Raw genomic sequence first — 19,015 nt, forward strand, 5'->3', positions numbered from 1 at the left:
AGAGAACCAAGAAGCTCAGTAAGTAGGTTTTGCAATGTGTACTCCTCACACGGTAGTCTTATTTGAATGAACTGTATGGTCATTCAGCATTTAAAACATTTAAAACAACCCTTTCTTACTGGAAATTGGCTTTTCTACTTTTTTTTTTTTCCAGGTGGAATTCTGCGAGTTCTGTGATACGTAACAACAAGGAGAATCCACCTATCCTTTCATTATTTATTATCTATTATATGCCAAGATACAGCAGTGAACAAAAATATTTGCTGAGGATACAACAGTGAGTAAAAATTCTTGCCACACAGAGTTCCCTCTAGTGGTTTAATAGCAAGTTCCTTCACTTTTAATTATGTACCTAATGACTTACATATATTACTTTGCCAATCTTCACAAAGTCATGAGGTAGGTGGAAAGTGATAAAACTTCTTTTGTGGCTATAGCTGATTTAAAGCTGGTTCAAATCTGCCCAACAAAGTGAATTGAAAAATGGGTGAAATATTGTATTTAAAGAGTTCTTTATGAACTTTGTGAAAGAGGGAAGATTAATTCATTTCTAAAAGTTTTCAGTATAGAGGAACTTGGTCCTCTCTGGAATAACTGATTGGTTTGCCTGATTCTAAAGAACTGATCTACACTCTTTCATTTGTTCGTAGAAATGCATCCCTGTTTTGAAAACAGAAACTTAGCAACAATGGACTTGCTCATGAGTGAGCTTAGGAACAGCCTTTCAGAGCCTCTTATCTGGAAATAGAGAAGCTTCTATATTACTCAATCTACTATTATACTCTGCCATGATTAGAGCTGTTTTCTGACTCATAAAATGAAGGAAGAGGAGGTGGATAAACAGTGCCTGGGACAATGTGGGAATTCAATAATATCTATTGAATGAATGAAGTAAATGAAAAGAAGGGGATGTTTTCCTAGGGTAATTAGATAAGAGCTCAAAAAGAGAGAAGGGAAAGGGGGAGGGGACTAATGTGTGTCTATAACAGACTTTTTTTTTCGGAGATGGAGTCTCACTCTGTCGCCCAGGCTGGAGTGCAGTGGCGCTATCTTGGCTCACTGCAACCTCTATAACAGACTTCGTGATGTAAGAACTACTGAATAATGAAAGTAGAGGGGAGAAAAAGAAGGCCCTGAACAAGTACTTGTTTTCTATAGGAGAAAATAAAATTAAGTAGATAAAAATGCTATACCAAATACCTCCAGGAGTAAGCCACCAGGTGGCAACAACAGCCCAGGAGAACTAGGTTGCAAGTTTTAACAGGTGGTTAGTGGGGAACAGGTTTTGAAGAAATGAATCCTGTCAGCCATGGTTTTGTGATAAAAAGTTTACATGTAAAAACCAAAAATAACGCCAGGTGAGGTAGCTCATGTCTGTAATCTCAACACTTTGGGAGGCTGAGGCGGGAGGACTAATTGAGCCCAGGAGTTTGAGACCAGCCTGGGCAACATAGCGAGACCTCATCTCTATTTTAAACACACACACACACACACACACACACACACACACACACACACCCCAGTATTTCCATATACATTTGCAATTCAGTTTAGTTGCTTTAAACAATGCACACTAGATAGAAACTGCTCTGTTTTGAAAATTCTGCAGACAGGTCTGTGGGAGCAAGGCAGAGAGAGCTTGGTTTAGGCTCCAACTTTTCCCAAAAAAGAGCTCTTTTAAGGGAAGGTGATGATTTTTAATCTGCTAAAGACTTAGTCACTTAACTGTTGATTCTTTTACAGATGGATAAACGGAGGCACACAGGCACTAAGTAATTTGCTCCAAAGGCAGAGTCATTAAGTGGCAAACCAGTGATTAAGGGTTGCCTACTGAAGCATATCGTTTGATAATAATCTTTTTTTCCCCAGAAGTAGATGCCTTCAGAACTGTATTTATTACGATATGGAGATATATATTTCATGCTTTGTTTATTGTTTTTCCCTTGACTTATTTTTTAAGAAGATTCTACCAATTACCTAACTTCTCTGGAATGAAATCCTGAAATTGAGGAATTACTCTTGAGGCAGGTGCTTATAGATATTTATTTTCAGAGATTTATCACCAAACAAAGCTCTACTTAAAGTCACTATTTTAAGTTCTTACTCTAATGTAGTGTTTTCTCAACTTTTTGAAAATTACAGATACAACTTACAGGCAATGCAAAAGACTGTGTACGACTGGGCATTGAAAACAGAGTCTAAGAGTTGTTTAGAAAGCCTTCCCATCATATACTTGGCTAATAATGTATGCACAGCAACAGGTGACCTCTAGCCTGAAAAGACACACTACACGTAAGAGAATAATGTCATTTCAAACAATGAAAGGGGGGAAACACATTTGATGTCTCCCCTCCCCCACCCCACTTGCTCTGTCGCCCAGGCTGGAGTACAGTGGCAGGATCTCGGCTCACTGCAACTTCTGCCTCCGGGGTCAAGTGATTCTCCTAGCTCAGCCTCCTGAGTAGCTGGGATTACAAGCGCATGCCACCATGCCTGGCTAATTTTTGTATTTTTAGTAGAGACAGGGTTACACCATGCTGGCCAGGCTGGTCTGGAACTCCTGGCCTTGTGATCCGCCCACCTCGGCCTCCCAAAGTGCTGGGATTATAAGCATGAGCCACTGCACCCGGCCTAAACACTCTTATACTGACTTTCTGCAACTGTTTGAGGGAAAGGAGAACTGGAAATCTTTAATGTACCACAAGATGTATAAGGAGGGAGCAGAAAACATACTGTTTGCTAAATTTTTTTTAATGTTATCTAAACTAGAAATGTCTGCATATATATTTGTGACAGATTCCCAGTCAAGTAAGGCACATGACAGCTCCTTATATTGAGGTAGGAAAAGATCTGCCCTGGATCTGTATTTTAAGACCATTTCTCATTGACTTAACATTACTATTTCTAACAACCAAAATTTTTGAGCACTTGTAATACCCACTTAGTGCTTAGAGCTTAAATGGGGAATAAGGATAAGTAAATAAGCATTTAAAACAGTACGAAGACTAAGGGATAGAGATCTACAGAAACACAGCCAAATATATAAAAATGATGAAAGATGACTTGTTCTAGTTGTACAACAGACTCACCCTGACACAACTCTTCATACCAAGCAGTTCCTGAAGTCCTCTCTAAGACACTGAAATACAACTTCAGGTCCCTTTGTTCTAATGTGCTCTACATACAGAGCAGTTATTCTAAATCCAGTCTCAAAAACTCACCACAGACATGAATTAAGTCACTTTCCCCTGTTTTGCAGGCTAACCAATTTAAAATGTTAGCAAGTCCTCCAAAATCCTACCTTCAACTGTTAAATTACATTTCTTTATGTCTGCGCCAGTTTCTTCAGGGATTTTAAAATAAAGGGACCTCCAACAAACATCAAACTCTGGATAGGAGTAGGAATAATTAATACAAAGTATAGAGAATACCCAACACCTGGGGGAAAAGAGGTGTGGTTTATGTCTAGTTTAGGAGACATGCAAGTCTGATTTTAGACATGTTTGGTTTGAGGTGATGAGACATGCAAGCTGAAAGGTAAACAGTTGGTTAGGATAAGCTGATCTTTGGGAGACTTTCTCTGAGAGAGGATGTCTAAGAGTGATATATGGTAGTATGGAAAAGAAAGAAAGAAGGGACTAAGCATAAAGATAAAATGAGGAAAATGGATAGTGCTTATACAGTTTGAAGTGAATCTCAAATAAACCAAGGTATACAAACACAGTATAATTACACAAAATGTAAAAGTTTTTTTTTTTTTTTTTTTTGAGACAGTCTTGCTCTGTTGCCCAGGCTGGAGCGCAGTGGCGCGATCTCAGCTCACTGCAAGCTCTGCCTCCAGGGTTCACGCCATTCTCCTGCCTCAGCCTCCCGAGTAGCTGGGACTACAGGCACCTGCCACCAGGCCTGGCTAATTTTTTGTATTTTTTAGTAGAGACTAAAAAATTAATTTCACTGTGTTAGCCAGAATGGTCTCGATCTCCTGACCTTGTGATCCGCCCACCTCAGCCTCCCAAAGTGCTGGGATTACAGGCGTAAGCCACCATGCCCAGCCAAAATTTAAAAGTTTTTAAACACTGGCTTTAATATTCATTTCTTCTTTCCTCCACTTACAATGTCTAGCCATGAGCCTGAACAGTATGACCCTAGCAGGGCACCATCCAGAAAATGCATTCATGTTAATAATGCACCAAGAATGACTGAAATGCAACACACAAAAAACAGTTCACTCATGTAAAAACAGTATGGCAATAACTCCAACTCAGAAAATTCAACACACTTTAAGAGCATGTAAACAAGTATCAACTTTATCAGGATTTGAATCTTGCCTGTCTATAAAGAGATTGCTTACCTGATCTTTGCTTTCCCTGTCAATGAAAAAAAGAAAAAGCATCATCTCTCTACATTACAGAACCATCACAGGCCCATAAACATAATCCCTTTGCCCTTCCTCTACATTTCAAGAACATTTGAAGTAAAGTAGGTTGATGGTTGGTTAGTACTACTGTTTCTCAGCTCCAAGCCTGCTCTGCTGGGTCTAGGAAATGGGTCTCAACCAGGTTCCATGTTGCCCCCTAGGGGTCACTTAGCAATGCATGGAGACACTCTCAGTTCTATTACTGGGACAGGGAGGGTTACTGGCATCAATTTTGTAGAGGCTAGGAATATTACTAAACATCCTACAAAGCACAGGACAGCCCCCTGGCCCAAAATGTCTACGACGCCAAGGATGAGAAACCATGGCCTAGGAAGTGCCGACTCATTTATTCAGAATCCCTTAGCAGCTTGCTTCTGGTTTACACTGTGCCCATGAGAGGCTTCACAGGGAGAGAAAAAAATGGGAAGAGGTCAGCATCCTTCTAGCAGCAGGGCTTCTTCCATCCAGAGCTCCAACACTAAGCATCTTCAGGCACTCTTATCACCAGCTAGTTGCATCCTGCTCAGAAGGCCAAATACCAACTGTGCAGAGATGTGCAGGTGAGACTTTGAACTCCTAAATTCTAGTAACTTGTTTTTCCTTTTTTGCAATGATGGTTTTACATCTATACTGTCCAATAATAGCCATTAGCAATTAAAATGCCTTGTCAGGTGACAGGGCCTAGAAGCAGTGATACAACAAGTTTACCAACCAAGTACCAAGTAAGTCTAAATAGCATCCTCCACTAAGAGGAACCAGGGCTCCTCACAGAAATGAAGGATTCTATGGGCTGCGCAGGGCATATACATGAGCCTGTAAATATATCCAGTTCTAAATGAATCATCTAGAAATGTCTGAGGAAGAATGATGGGGACATATCAAAAGTACACAGAAGAAACTTTAAAGGGGTTTCACCAGCCAAACCTGGGACAATTTGAGCATCAGGATAAATAATAAAAGTAACAGACTGGCCGGATACGGTGGCTCACACCTGTAATCCAAGCACTTTGGGAAGTCGAGGTAGGCGGATCACAAGACCATCCTGGCCAACATGGTGAAACTCCATCTCCACTAAAAATACAAAAATTAGCTGGGCATGGTGGTGTGCACCTGTAGTCCCATCTACTCAGGAGGCTGAGGGAGAACCGCTTGAACCCGGGAGGTGGAGGTTGCAGTCAGCTGAGATTATGCCAATGCGCTCCAGCTTGATGATAGAGTAAGACTCCGTCTCAAAAAAAAAAAAAAAAGTAATAGATTATAACTCACTGAATAGCACCGGAATCCACGACTCCATACTGATATAAAGGAATACATAAATCAGAAGGAGGAAACAGAAAAAAAAAATCTTCCTTGTGGTAGACAGATTGACTAGAAATTACATTCCAATTACAGTAATTCCAAATTACTTCTTACTTCACTGGTACTAGAAGTATGCTGTCCAATATGGTAGCCACTAGGCACATGTCATTATTTAAATGTAACCTACTAAAATTAAATAAAACTAAAAATTCAGTTCCTCAATTGCATTGGCCACATTTCAAGTGCTCATGTGGCTAATGGCTGCTGCATTGGACAGTGGTGCGCTGGACAATGGCATTTAAGAGACTGAGCCATAATTTTGTGAAAATGATGTCTAGAACAGTCTTTTTTATTGAAGACAGTCTCATTCTGTCACCCAGGGTGGAGTACAGTGAGGCGACCTAGGCTCACTGCAGCCTCTGCCTCCCTGGTTCAAGTGATTCTCATGCCTCAGCCACCCAAGTAGCTGGGGTTACAGGTGCACCACTACACCCAGCTAATTTTTGTATTTTTAGTAGAGATGGGGTTTCACTACGTTGCCCAGTATAGTCTTGAACTCCTGGCCTAAAGTGATCCCACCTCAGCCTCCCAAAGTGCTGGGATTACAGGGGTGAGTCACGGCACCTGATCTAGAACGGTCTTAAAGTAAGATCTCATTTTGTTGCTTTCTGAAACTCTTAAAATTTTGTAATGAAATTGAAATAAAAGACAATTTCACAAGGATAAAGAGAATAAAAGAAACAAGACGAATACAATTTTGAATGCTGAAAAGCAGAATTAGATAACTGAATTAGGAGATTGGAAAGAGCTGAATCCCCGTATGGGCAAAGGGGAAAGCTAAGAAACAAACCAATTTACCAAGCAAATTCAACAAAACGTCTGGGACTGGCAGCAACATTGCTGGAACCCTGGTTAGGGTGAAGAACTGCTGAAGGATAGAATATGGATAAAAGGTCTTTAAGAAGCAGTTAAATCTCTAAGTTGCTTCTTCAACATTATGCTGCATTTCAAGTGGAAAGCAGAAGTTTATTCATTAAAGAGGGTCTCTGACCCCTAGGAACTCAAAACATCATTGAAAACAGAATAAAGCACATATTTTATTGAAAACAGAGGGATTAAGTAAATCATTTCCAGAAACAGAAAAAAGAAAGAAGAGGAGGGGGGAAGACAGAAAAGGACAGAAATTAGAACACAGAAGAAAACTGGAACCCTACTCTAGAAGCTTCAATATCCTCAAAGTAAGAAAAACAGAAGGGAGGAAATAATCAACAGAGTAATTCAAGAAAACTTTCCAGAACAGAGAATAGGAGTTGCCAGGCTGAAAGGGCCCCTGTACAGCAATGCCCCACTGAAAAGGCATCTGTACAGCAATGCCCCACTTTCTTGGCACCAATTTTCTATATTAGTCCATTTTCACACTACTATAAAGAACTACTCGAGACTGGGTAAATTATGAAGGAGAGTGGTTTAACTGACTCACAGTTCTGCAGGTTTAACAGGAAGCATGCATGACTGGGAGGCCTCAGGAAACTTACAATCATGGCAGAAGGTGAAAGGGAAGCAGACACCCACTTCACAATGGTGGAGCAGGAGAGAGACAGAGCTTGAAGGGGGAAGTGCCATACACTTTCAAACAACCAGACCTCATTATCTCGAGACCAGCAAGGGGGAAGTCCGCCCCCATGATTCAATCACCTTCCAATGACATATGGGGATTACAATTTGAGATGAGATTTGGGTGGGGATACAGAGCCAAACCATAACATATACATACAAAAGTACTGGGCGTGGTGGTTCACACTTACAATCCCAGTACTTTGGGAGGCCAAGGCCGGAAGACTGCTTGAGCCCGAGTTTGAGACCAACCACGGTGATATAGTGAGACCTCCTATCTACCAAAAATTGCCAGCTATTTGAGAGACTGATTGGCGGAGGACTGCCTGAGCCTGGGAGGCAGAAGTTGCAGTGAGGTGAGATTTAGCCAGTGCACTTCAGCCTGGGAGACAAAGCAAGACCCTGTCTCAAAAAAAAAAAGTACACATCAATACTTGCAGTGCTTTCAGTCTTTCCAGTGAGTGGCTGAAACAGGCACACAACAGCATGAAAGCTGAGTGGCTTGATATGCATGTTTCCAGCTCAGGTCCAACAAAGCAATGCTCTGCCTTCTTGTTTCAGCTCTCATTTTGTAAACAAGTGTCGTTTTCACGGTCTGTTTAGTCCCATGTTTTCATCTTTTTGGGCTGTTTCTTGGTGGTTTCACTAATTTAAATGGCTCCCAAGTGTATTGCTGAAAAGCTGCCTAGTGTTCCTCACCACAAGGTTGACATGAGGCTTACAGAGAAAACACATGTATCAGGCATGAGTTATAGTGTTGCTGGCCTTCAGTTTAATGTTAATGAATCAACTATATATATATATTTTTATATATATTGTAGTGTATTTTATATGTAATATATAATATATATTTTAGCAGAAATACACATAAAACAAGGTTATGTATTAATCCATCGATAAAAATGTTATAACCAGAGGCTCAGAGGAAACTCAACCTGAATTTCCTCTAGGAACAGAGGTTCAGTAATTGCTAACTTGGTGTTCATGTAAACTTTATAGAACACGACTAGCAGCTGGGTGCAGTGGCTCATGCCTGTAACCCCAGCACTTTGGGAGGCCGAGATGGGTGGAACACTTGAGGTCAGGAGTTCAAAACCAGCCTGGTCAACATGGTGAAATCCCGTCTCTACTAAAAATACAAAAAATTAGCCGGGCGTGGTGGCAGTGCCTGTAATCCCAGCTACTTGGGAGGCTGAGGCAGGAGAATTGCTTGAACCCGGGAGGGGGAGGTGGCAGTGAGATAACGCCACTGCACTCCAGCCTGGGCAACAAGAGACTCTGTCTCAAAACAACGACAACAACAACACAACTAGCACCTACAACAAAAATTAATTACACATATGTACATAAAATCATACAGTATCATACATTTTCTTTGTAACCTGAGGACACAATGGTACCTAGGGTCCAGTACCCACATCTTATCTGAACTTGGCTGGTCTTGCCCAAGTGATGTTGAAGTTCCTGCTCTCCCCTCAAGGAAAAAGGTTCAGTTGATCTCATTTCACCCCATGAGAGTGTCCCACTCTGACCTATTCCTGGGAGCTGGAGGTGGGCCAAGTGAAGAACAGTCCTCTGACTACCCCTCTGCTGGAAATCCAAGCTGGTCCATACAATAATCCCACTAAACGCTCCATATATGTTAGGTCCTGAGTTTCCAAGGTGCATTTGCGACCTTGCCCAATGATTTCTTCAGACTCTTGGAAACTCAGGGAAGCTGAAGGTAGACTCTGTTCAGCTTTTCTTCTAAGGGCTTCCCCCTGATAGTGCAAACTGCTCTTTCCTCACATGGTGAGGCCTAGGCTTGCTATTCCATGTTTCGTAACCAAACAATATGTGGCTCAGATAGAAATGGATATATTGGGAGTAAACCTGCACAGAAAGGGAAGAGGATTATTGAAACGAAGATCCAGTTAGTGGTTATGGACATGTGGACGAGATGTTCTATTTCTTTGTTTTTGAGACTGAGTTTCGCTCTTGTTGCCCAGCCTGGAGTGCAGTGGTGCCATCTCGACTCACCACAACCTCTGGCTCCCAGGTTCAAGTGATTCTACTGCCTCAGCTTTCCTGAGTAGCTGGGATTACGGGCATGTGCCCAGCTAATTTTGTATTTTTAGTAGAGACGGGGTTTCTCCAGGTTGGTCAGCCTGGTCTCGAACTCCCGACCTCAGATGATCCACCTGCCTCAGCCTCCCTAAGTGCTGGGATTACAGGCGTGAGCTACTGCGCCTGGCTGAGATGTTCTATTTCTTAATATGAGTAGTGGATGTGTGGACGTTTGTTTTATTCTGTTTTTACTGGATACATACTTTTGTACACTCTTCTAAATGTTATGACACATTTCACACACATACATAAAAATTCCATTCTCAAAGAAAAGAACTGGTTGGCCATATGTCTTTAAAATGGCAAATATTATTTAGATTTTTAAAAAAGACATACTCTTCTTAAAAGAAAATGAGAATATTTAGTGGGTAAGGCCTTTCTAAGCAATATAGGGAAAGTGAAACTATAAACAGGGGAAAGTGGAACACCCTGTAAATTTGATCATAAATACATATAACACTTTAATATTGGCAAAAGGTTCCATAAACAAACTCAAATGACAACAAGTAGGGAGAAATATCGGTAACAAATATAACAATGGACTCCTAAACATTAAGAAAAAGACCAGTAGGAGGGGGAAAAAAATAGAAAAATAGGAACTGGTATGTGCCCAGGCATTACTGAGGAGGAAGTATGTCATTCAAATACATGCTTGGTAAATAAAAGAAGTATGCCTAATTAACAATAACTTATTGCATATTTTCAAATAGCTGAGAGGATTTTGAATGCTCTTAACACAAATGAGCGATAAATGTTTGAGGTGATAGATACGCTAATTACCCAGATCTGGTCATTACACACTATATGTATTTACTGAAATATCACTATCGGCTGGGTGTGGTGGCTTATGCCTATAATCCCAGCACTTTGTGAGGCCAAGATGGGAGGACCATTATGGCCAGGGATTGAGACTATCCTGTGAAACACAGTGAGAGCTTATCACTACTTTATAAAAAAATAAAATAAAATAAAATAAAGCAAAATATCACCATGTACCCTAGAAATATGTGTAATTATCATGAGTCAATTAAAAATAAAAAATTTAGGCCAGGCACAGTGGCTCATGCCTGTAATCCCAGCACTTTGGGAGACTGAGGTGGGTGGATCATCTGAGGTCAGGAGTTCGAGACCATCCTGACTAAAATGGTGAAACCCCATCCCTACTAAAAATACAAAAAAATTAGCCAGGTGTGGTGGCAGGCACCTGTAATCCCACTTACTTGGCAGGCTGAGGCAGGAGAATGGCGTGAACCCAATGGGGGAGCTTGCAGTGAGCTGAGATCGCACCTCTGCACTCCAGCTTGGGCGACAAAGCGAGACTCCGTCTCAAAAAACATAAATAAAGAAAATAAAAAATAAAAAAGCAAAATATCACCATGTACCCTAGAAATATGTATAATTATCATGTCTCAATTGAAAATAAAAATTTAGGCCAGGTACGGTGGCTCATGCCTATAATCCCAGCACTTTGGGAGGCTGAGGCGGGTGGATCATCTGAGTTCAGGGAGTTCAAGACTAGCCTGGCCAAAACGTGGTGGAACCCTGTCTCTACTAAAAATACAGAAATTAGCTGGGCGCAGTGGCAGGTGCCAGTAATCCCAGCTACTTGGGAGACTGAGGCAGGAGAATCACTTGAACTCGGGAGGCGGAGGTTGGAGTGAGCTGAATCCCAGCTACTCGAGAGGCTGAGGCAGGAGAACTGCTTGAACCTGGGAGGCGGAGGTTGCAATGAGCTGAAATTGTGCCATTGCACTCCAGCCTGGGCGACAAGAGTGAAACTCCAGCTCAAAAATAAATAAATAAATAAATAAATAAATAAATAAATAAATAGGCCTACAGTCCTCCAAAATTTTCAATGCCATTCATAAAAAGGCCTAGTTCAAGCAAGACTCACGAAAATCCCAAGATAGAAGATTGAGGCATGACCAGTAATATAAAAGATAGGTGAACAATCCTGTGAATCACAACTGGCTTCATTCTCAGTTAAGACAGACCCTGTGCCCACCACCTGCCCCCCTCCAAAAAATTCAGTTGTTCTCATGCTCTGCAAGAGTTCTAGCTTAGGCACCACCCACAGGTAAGAATATACTGTAGTCCTCCCAATCCAAAGTTTCGTTTTCTTTGTGGTGGTGTTGTTTTTCTTTTGAGACGGAGTCTTGCTCTGTTGCCCAGGCAGGAGTGCAGTGGCGTGATCCCGACTCACTGTAAACTCCACCTCCCCGGTTCACGCTATTCTCCTGCCTCAGCCTCCCGAGTGGCTGGGACTACAGGCACCAACCACCACACCCGGTAATTTTTGGTACTTTTAGTAGAGATGAGTTTTCACCATGTTAGCCAGGATAGTCTTAATCTCCTGACCTCGTGATCTGCCCACCTCGGCCTCCCAAAGTGCTGGGATTATAGGCGTGAGCAACCGTGTCCGGCCCCAAAGTTTTGCTTTCTGAGGTTTCAGTTATCCATGGTCAAAAATGGTCTGAAAATATTAAATGGAAAATTCCGGAGACAAACAATTCATAAGTTTTAAACTACATGCTGTTTTGAATAGTGTGATGAAGTCGTGCACTGTCCCACTCGGGAGGTGAATCATCCCTTTGCTTGGCATATCTGTGCTGTATACCTGCCCAGCAGTCACTTAGTAGCTGGTTATCAGATGAAAAACAGATACACAGGATTCAGTACTATCCACAGGTTCAGGCACCCACTGGGTGGTCTTGGAAAAATGTCCCCCTCAGATAAAGGGTGACTACTGTAAGGCAGAATCAGGGCCTTTACCCTATGCTAACCCTTTTTAGCTTCCTCACACAATTACATGCTTGCTATATCTTCTTTCATCTGCCCAGTTATCTTGGGCCTGTAAGGTCCTGTGCTTGACCCTATTTTATACATGTTTTTATTAGTGACTTAGAAAATGACAATAGGCCGGGTGTGGTAGCTCATGCTTGTAATCCTAGGCAGGAGGATTCCTTGAGCCCAGGAGTTTGAGACCTACCTGGGCAACATAGGGAGGCCCTGTCTCTATTTAAAACAAACAAACAAAAAAATTAAAAATAAAAAGAAAAGAAAATGACAGCAAACATTTATAAGCTTGTGCATAAAACAAACAGTTAAAATGCTGGATGACAGAACAGAGACTGAAGCGAGGCAAACGCGTATGTAAAACAAGATGAATTTTAAAAGGACTTCGTACAAAGTTTTGCCTTTGGATAAAACAACAATTCATGCGATAAGAAATCCTGGAATAATTAAGCAAAAGCTTAGCTTCAATATTAGCTCAGGATGAGATACAGTTGCTAAAAATGCCAGCAAATAAACAAGCAAGCTTAGGTTGCATTAATAGCCATACAAGATTCATAACTGTGATATATCTACAACATTTTACTCTTGCCAGACCATATGTGAAAAACTACATTCAGTTCTGTGTGTCTTGTTTTAAAATGGGAAACAAGTGCAGTAGTATATATAGTTATATAGTTAGTATATATAGTATATAGACAGAATGGCAAAGTATCTAGAAACTACACCAAGATAAATTACTAAAGGACAAAATGGGCTGTTTAGCAAAAGAGCTGGGAACAGGCAATGCTGAGGGGATGCCACAGCTCCATACAGAGCTATCACAAAGAGGCAGTACACTCAGTTCTCTGTAGTTACTAAGGTCAAAACCAGGAGACAATAAATGCAACCTGGTATCCTGGATCACACACAGAAAAGGAATATAAGTAAAAAAAAAAAAAAAAAAAGTAAAACCCCAATACAGTCAGGAGCTTTATTAGTAATAATGTACCAGTGTTAGTTTCTTAGTTTTGACAAATGTACCAAGGTAATGCAAAATATCAACATTAGGAAAAACTAGGTAAGGAGTATATGGGAAGTCTCTATACTACCTTTGCAACTTATCTGTCAATCAAAAATTATCCCAAAATAACAGCTTATTTTTAAAAAGTAAGCTAACAAGGAGGCAGGTGGTTCAAAAGGATGATTCTCTGATGGTACAATGAATGCTCTGTCAATGCATGCGTTATGGTCAGAGTTTAAAATACAAACTGAAACATGCTTTTGAAAGGGTTTCTGCATATTTCATAGGACACTGGTACCATCTAAACTGGAGGTTAAATGAGTTTAGTAGGGCCATTAATATTTATACTGGAGCCTGAAAACCAGAATGTAAAGAACAAAGCTAACTGAAGTAGATCCATCAATACTAGAAAAGTAACAATTTTGTATTTGCACTAATGTTATTAATACAATCAATTCTTCTACTTGTTTTGAGGAGGATGCCAAAGCCTACCATGATTAGGTCAATGAAGGACTGCATATTTGATGGTGGTCCCACAAGTTTATTATATGATATTTTTACTGATACCCTTTCTACGTTTAGATATGTTTAAAACCACAAACACCATTGTGTTATAATTCCCTACAGTATTGAGTACAGCAACATATTATGCAGGTTTCTAGCTTAGATAAACAATAAGCTATCCACATAGCCTAGATGTACAGTAGGCTGTACCATCTCGGTTTGTGTTAGTACACCCTATATTTACATGATTATGAAATTGTCTAACAATGGATCTCAGAATGTATCTATGTTGCTAGGCAACATGTGATCGTGTGTTTTTCAAACTACAGGTTTTTAGTAAAATCAGTTCAGTCACTATCGCTCTCAACTGGGAGGTATCACCCCCACGGGACATTCTGGAATGGTATGGGGGCTATTTTTTGGTCATCACAATGATTAGGGGCTGCACTGGCATTTATTGAGTAAAAGTGCCAAAGATGCTAGGCGTTTTGCAACGCACAGAAAATGCAATAAAGAATTGTTCGGCATCCCAACAGGATTTTCTAAACCTCCTACCAGACATTCAAGAAGGAAACTAAAACCCCAAAACTGTAAAATTATGTAAGGCTGGGGGCCGGGTGCGGTGGCTCACACCTATAATCCCAGCACTTTGGGAGGCTACGGCAGGCAGACCACTTGAGGTCAGGAGTTCGAGAACAGCCTGGCCAACATGGCCCTGTCTCTACCAAAAAATGCAAAAATTAGCTGGGCACGGTGGTGTACACCTGTAGTCACAGCTACTCAGGAGGCTGAGGTGGATACAGAATCACTTGAACCCGGGAGGCAGAGGTTTCAGTGAGCCAAGATCACGCTACTGTACTCCAACCTGAGTGACAGAGAAAGACCCTGTCTCAAAAAAATGAAAAAATTAATTTATTAATAAAATAAAATAAAATAATATAAGGCTGTGAGTAGTGGTTCATACCTGTAATCCCAGCACTTTGGGAAGCAGAGCAGGAAGATCACTTGAGACCAGGAGTTTAAGACCAGCCTGGGCAACAGTGAGACCCCATCCCTACCAAAAAAAAAAAAAAAAAAAAAAAGAAAAGAAAAGAAAAGAAAAAACCCCCCCACAAAACAAAACAAAACTAACCCCAAAACTTTAGCTGAGCATGGCGGCACTTGTTTGTAGCCCTAGCTACTCAGGATGCTGAAGTGGGAGGATTGCTTGAGCCCAGGAGTGCAAAGCTGCAGTGAGCTATGATCATGCCACTACACTCCAGCCTGGGCAACAAAGCAAGACCCTGACTCTTAGAAAAAAAAAAAAAAAGTAAAATTATCGAAGCACAATACCTAATTCAATTGTTTACCTTAACACAAAATATTATTTCAGTTTTAGTAAACACTTATTTTCTAGTATGTCACTATTCCACAAATTAATATTGTTTTGCTTCATTTAGAACTTTACCAAAGACTGTTTAACATTCCAGAAAATTGGATGACAAAGCCATTTGTAGCTGACTTTCCAGTACACTGTACCTGATCAGACTGCTTTCAGAGCTATAACTTCCAAATATGAAATAGAGACCGAAGATATTTATTTCTAAACATTATTAAATCACAAGGGGCTTATGAAACACATGGTTCTTGCTAGATTTTATTAACATTAAAAAATATATTTCATAGCCGGGTGCGGTGGCTCACGTCTGTAATCCCAGCACTTTGGGAGGCTGAGACAGGCGGATCACAAGGTCAGGAGATTGAGACCATCCTGGCTAACACGGTGAAACCCCGTCTCTACTAAAAATACAAAGAAATTAGCCAGGCGTGGTGGTGGGTGCCTGTAGTCCCAGCTATTCGGGAGGCTGAGGCAGGAGAATGGCGTGAACCTGGGAGGCGGAGCTTGCAGTGAGCTGAGATCTCTACACTCTACACTCCAGCCTGGGCGACAGAGCGAGACTCCATCTCGAAGGAAAGAAAAAACATACATACATACATACGTACCTATATATGTGTGTGTGTGTGTCTGTGTATACGTATTTCACATCAATATCATCTTAGTTATGTTCAATTTTTTGTGACACAATAGACATCTATGTTGTAAAAATTAAATATTGAACTTATTTATTTTGAGGTTGCTATCATTTCTTTGTTTTTAATGTCCCTTGAAGTCAACCACACATCTATTACTGTTTCTTTTTCTAATCTATCCTTTATTCCCCATTGCCTATCAAGAGATATTTTCTCTAAGGGACATTTAAGTACTAGGGGCTGAATGTAAATGCCACCAGGTTTTCTGTGAGATTTCCTCACTTCTTTGTCTCATGTCAGGGCCTCTAACTGGGAATTATTTTGATACTATAATTAGGGCAAACTCACTGGTGACTACATGATACTATTTTTATTTTTCCATGTGGAAAGTATATAATTTGTCTTATGTTATCCCTACATCAAACAAAATTATTTCCCCCTTTCTCTTCTATGCAAATAATTCTGCTTTTACTCATTCTAACAGTTTTCATTCTGGTATCTCCCCATATCTATAAATAGTAAAGGAAAATGAAAGTTCTTCTGATCTTATTTCTTTTAAGTCCAACTTATTTATTGTAAATAGGTACTCAGTTACTTCACTATAATGTCAGATTCTAATGTAGTTAAAGACTCACCTATTAACCTTATTTCAGGATAATCAATAGGCATTAAAATATATGTTATAAAAAATAAATGAGGCAGGGTGTGGTGGTTCATGCCTGTAATCCCAACACTTTGAGAGGCCGAGGTAGGCAGATCACAAATTCAGGAGTTCAAGACCAGCCTGGCCAACATGGTGAAACCGTGTCTCTACTAAAAAAATACAAAAATTAGCTGGGTGTGGTGGCAGGCGCCTGTAATCCCAGCTACTTGGGAGGCTGAGGCAGAAGAATTGCTTCAACCCAGGAGGCTGAGGAGGCAGTGAGCAGAGATCACGCCACTGCACTCCAGCCTGGGCGACACTTGGATAAATAAGTAACTAAGTAAGTAAGAGGCTAGGTGCAGTGGCTCATGCCTATAATCCCAGCACTTTGGGAGGCCAAAGCGGGTGGATCACCTGAGGTCAGGAGTTTGAGGGCAGCCTAACATGGTGAAAACCCGTTTCTACTAAAAATACAAAAAAATCAGCGAGGTGTAGTGGTGCGCACCTGTAATCCCAGCTACTCGGGAGGCCGAGGCAGGAGAAGCACTTGAACCTGGAAAGCAGAGGTTGCAGTGAGCCAAGATCACACCACTGTACTCCAGAGTTTAGGCAACAAGAGCAAAACTCCGTCTCAAAAATAAATACATAAATAAACCATAAATAAGTAAGTAAGTAAGTAAAGTGTATTTTTTGGCTGGGTGTGGGGGCTCATGCCTGTAATCCCAACATTTTGGGAGGCCAAGGCGGGCAGATCACTTGAGGTCAGGGGCTCAAGACCAGCCTGGCCAACGTGGAGAAACCCTATCTCTACTAAAAATACAAAAAAATCCAAAAAACAAAACCAAAAAACAACAGCTGGGTGTGGTGATGTACACCTGTAATCCCAGCTACTCAGGAGGCTGAGGCATGAGAATCACTTGAACCCGGGAGGCAGAGGTTGCAATGAGCCAGGATTGCACCACTGTACTCCAGCCTGGATGACAAAGTGAGATTCCATCTCAAAAAAAAAAAAGAAGAAAAAAAGAAAATTTATTTTTTGCCGTAAGTCAACATCAAATTAGTACGCAAGGCACTGTTAAGTGCTCCCTCAACCCCAAGGCCTTTCAACACTTATAGATGAGGCACAAACTGAACAGACACCACTCAACAATTCTACAAGGTACCTCACACTCCTTGCCTCCTTCAGAAAGGTCTCCTCCATTCCTGGGCTCTGTGTCTTACTCTGTGATCCATTTCCTAATATGTTGCCTTTCTCTTAAGAGGAGACCATGGGGGAGTGAGGGTTAAGAAATATATGCCTTCTTCAAGTCCCCCCTCAATTGCTTTTTCACCTTTTTGGTCTTAAAAGCAAACAAAAGAATCATGGGCATGGTAATTGCCTTTTTAGATATGATGAAATCCAGAAAGCCAAAAGGAAAGGCAGAGGATATGTCTAAAATAAAAATGAGTATCTTTTTGGGGAACCAAGACACTACATATAAGCCAAATGAAAATGGAAAAAAAATCCTATAATATCCTCAAGGCCTACAACAATCAGGAAGAGACAAGCAATTTTATGAGGGAAAAAAAAGTGAGCACCACAAAAAAATTTTCAGTGAAACTAAGTAGCAAACCTGTTCTATGACTGAGTAGTTGTCACACTAGGTATAGTCATGCACAACACTTAAATCAACAATAGACTGCATAACTATGGCAGTCTCATAAGATCATAAATTTTTATTGTATCTTTTCTGTTTAGATCCAGTTATTATTCTGTTATAATTACCTACAGTATTCAGTACAGTAACATACTGTACAGGTTTGTAGCCTAGGAGCAACAGGCTATGCCACATAGCCCAGATGTGTAGTAGGCTCTACCATCTAGGTTTCTGTAAGTACACTCCATGATATTCACACAATGACAAAATCACCTAATGATGCATTTCTCAGCACGTATCCCTGTCATTAAGCAAAGAATCACTATACATACCCAGCTACTTATGAAATTATCTCATTAATTCTAGTAATTTTTAAAGAGACTCTTAGGTTAGGCTGGGCACAGTGGCTCACTCCTGTAATCCCAGCACTTTGGGAGGCCAAGGTGGGTGGATCACCTGAGATCAGGAGTTTGAGACCAGGCTGGCCAACATGGTGAAACCCTGTCTCTACTAAAAATACAAAAATTGGCTGGGCATGGTGGCGCATGTTTGTAATCCCAGCTACTCAGGAGGCTGAGGCAGGAGAATTGCTTGAACCCAGGAGGTGGAGGTTGCAGTGAGCCACGATTGTGCCACTGCACTCCAGCCTGGGTGACAGAGCAAGGCTCTGTCTCAAAAAGAAAACAATAACAAACAAAAAAACTCTTAGGTTATTTAGGTATAAAGTAATATCAGCAAAAAGAGATGATTTTTAGCTCCTATTTTCAAATGTTTGCTTATTTATACTGGTTACTTGATTTCCTATCTTCCTATTGTCAATTGACCAGTGGTTCTTAATGAGGGTGACATTACTTTAGAGAGTAAAATGAAAATTTGGTTGTCACAATGATTGTGTGACAGTTTGGCATTTGGGAGAACACTATCAGCGATTCTAGACATCTGCAGTGTGACAGACAATACTATACAATGAAGACTCATCTTTCACATAA

General features: G+C 40.8%; 2 protein-coding genes across 2 annotated transcripts in view; both read right to left on the reverse strand.

Annotated features, from left to right (window-relative positions):
• KCMF1 (potassium channel modulatory factor 1) overlaps positions 1-19,015 on the reverse strand; it is an 85,159-nt gene that overhangs the window by 40,489 nt on the left and 25,655 nt on the right. The window lies entirely within an intron of this gene.
• Positions 5,506-19,015, reverse strand: part of LOC144333724 (uncharacterized) — a 42,316-nt gene continuing 28,806 nt past the window's right edge. Inside the window, exon 2 of the mRNA XM_077959156.1 lies at positions 5,506-5,645. The gene's annotated coding sequence lies outside the window, so the exon portion shown is untranslated. The remainder of the gene's footprint in view (positions 5,646-19,015) is intronic.

This window comes from Macaca mulatta, chromosome 13 (assembly GCF_049350105.2).
Source record: "Macaca mulatta isolate MMU2019108-1 chromosome 13, T2T-MMU8v2.0, whole genome shotgun sequence".
In the NCBI taxonomy this organism is placed as follows: Eukaryota; Metazoa; Chordata; class Mammalia; order Primates; family Cercopithecidae; genus Macaca; species Macaca mulatta.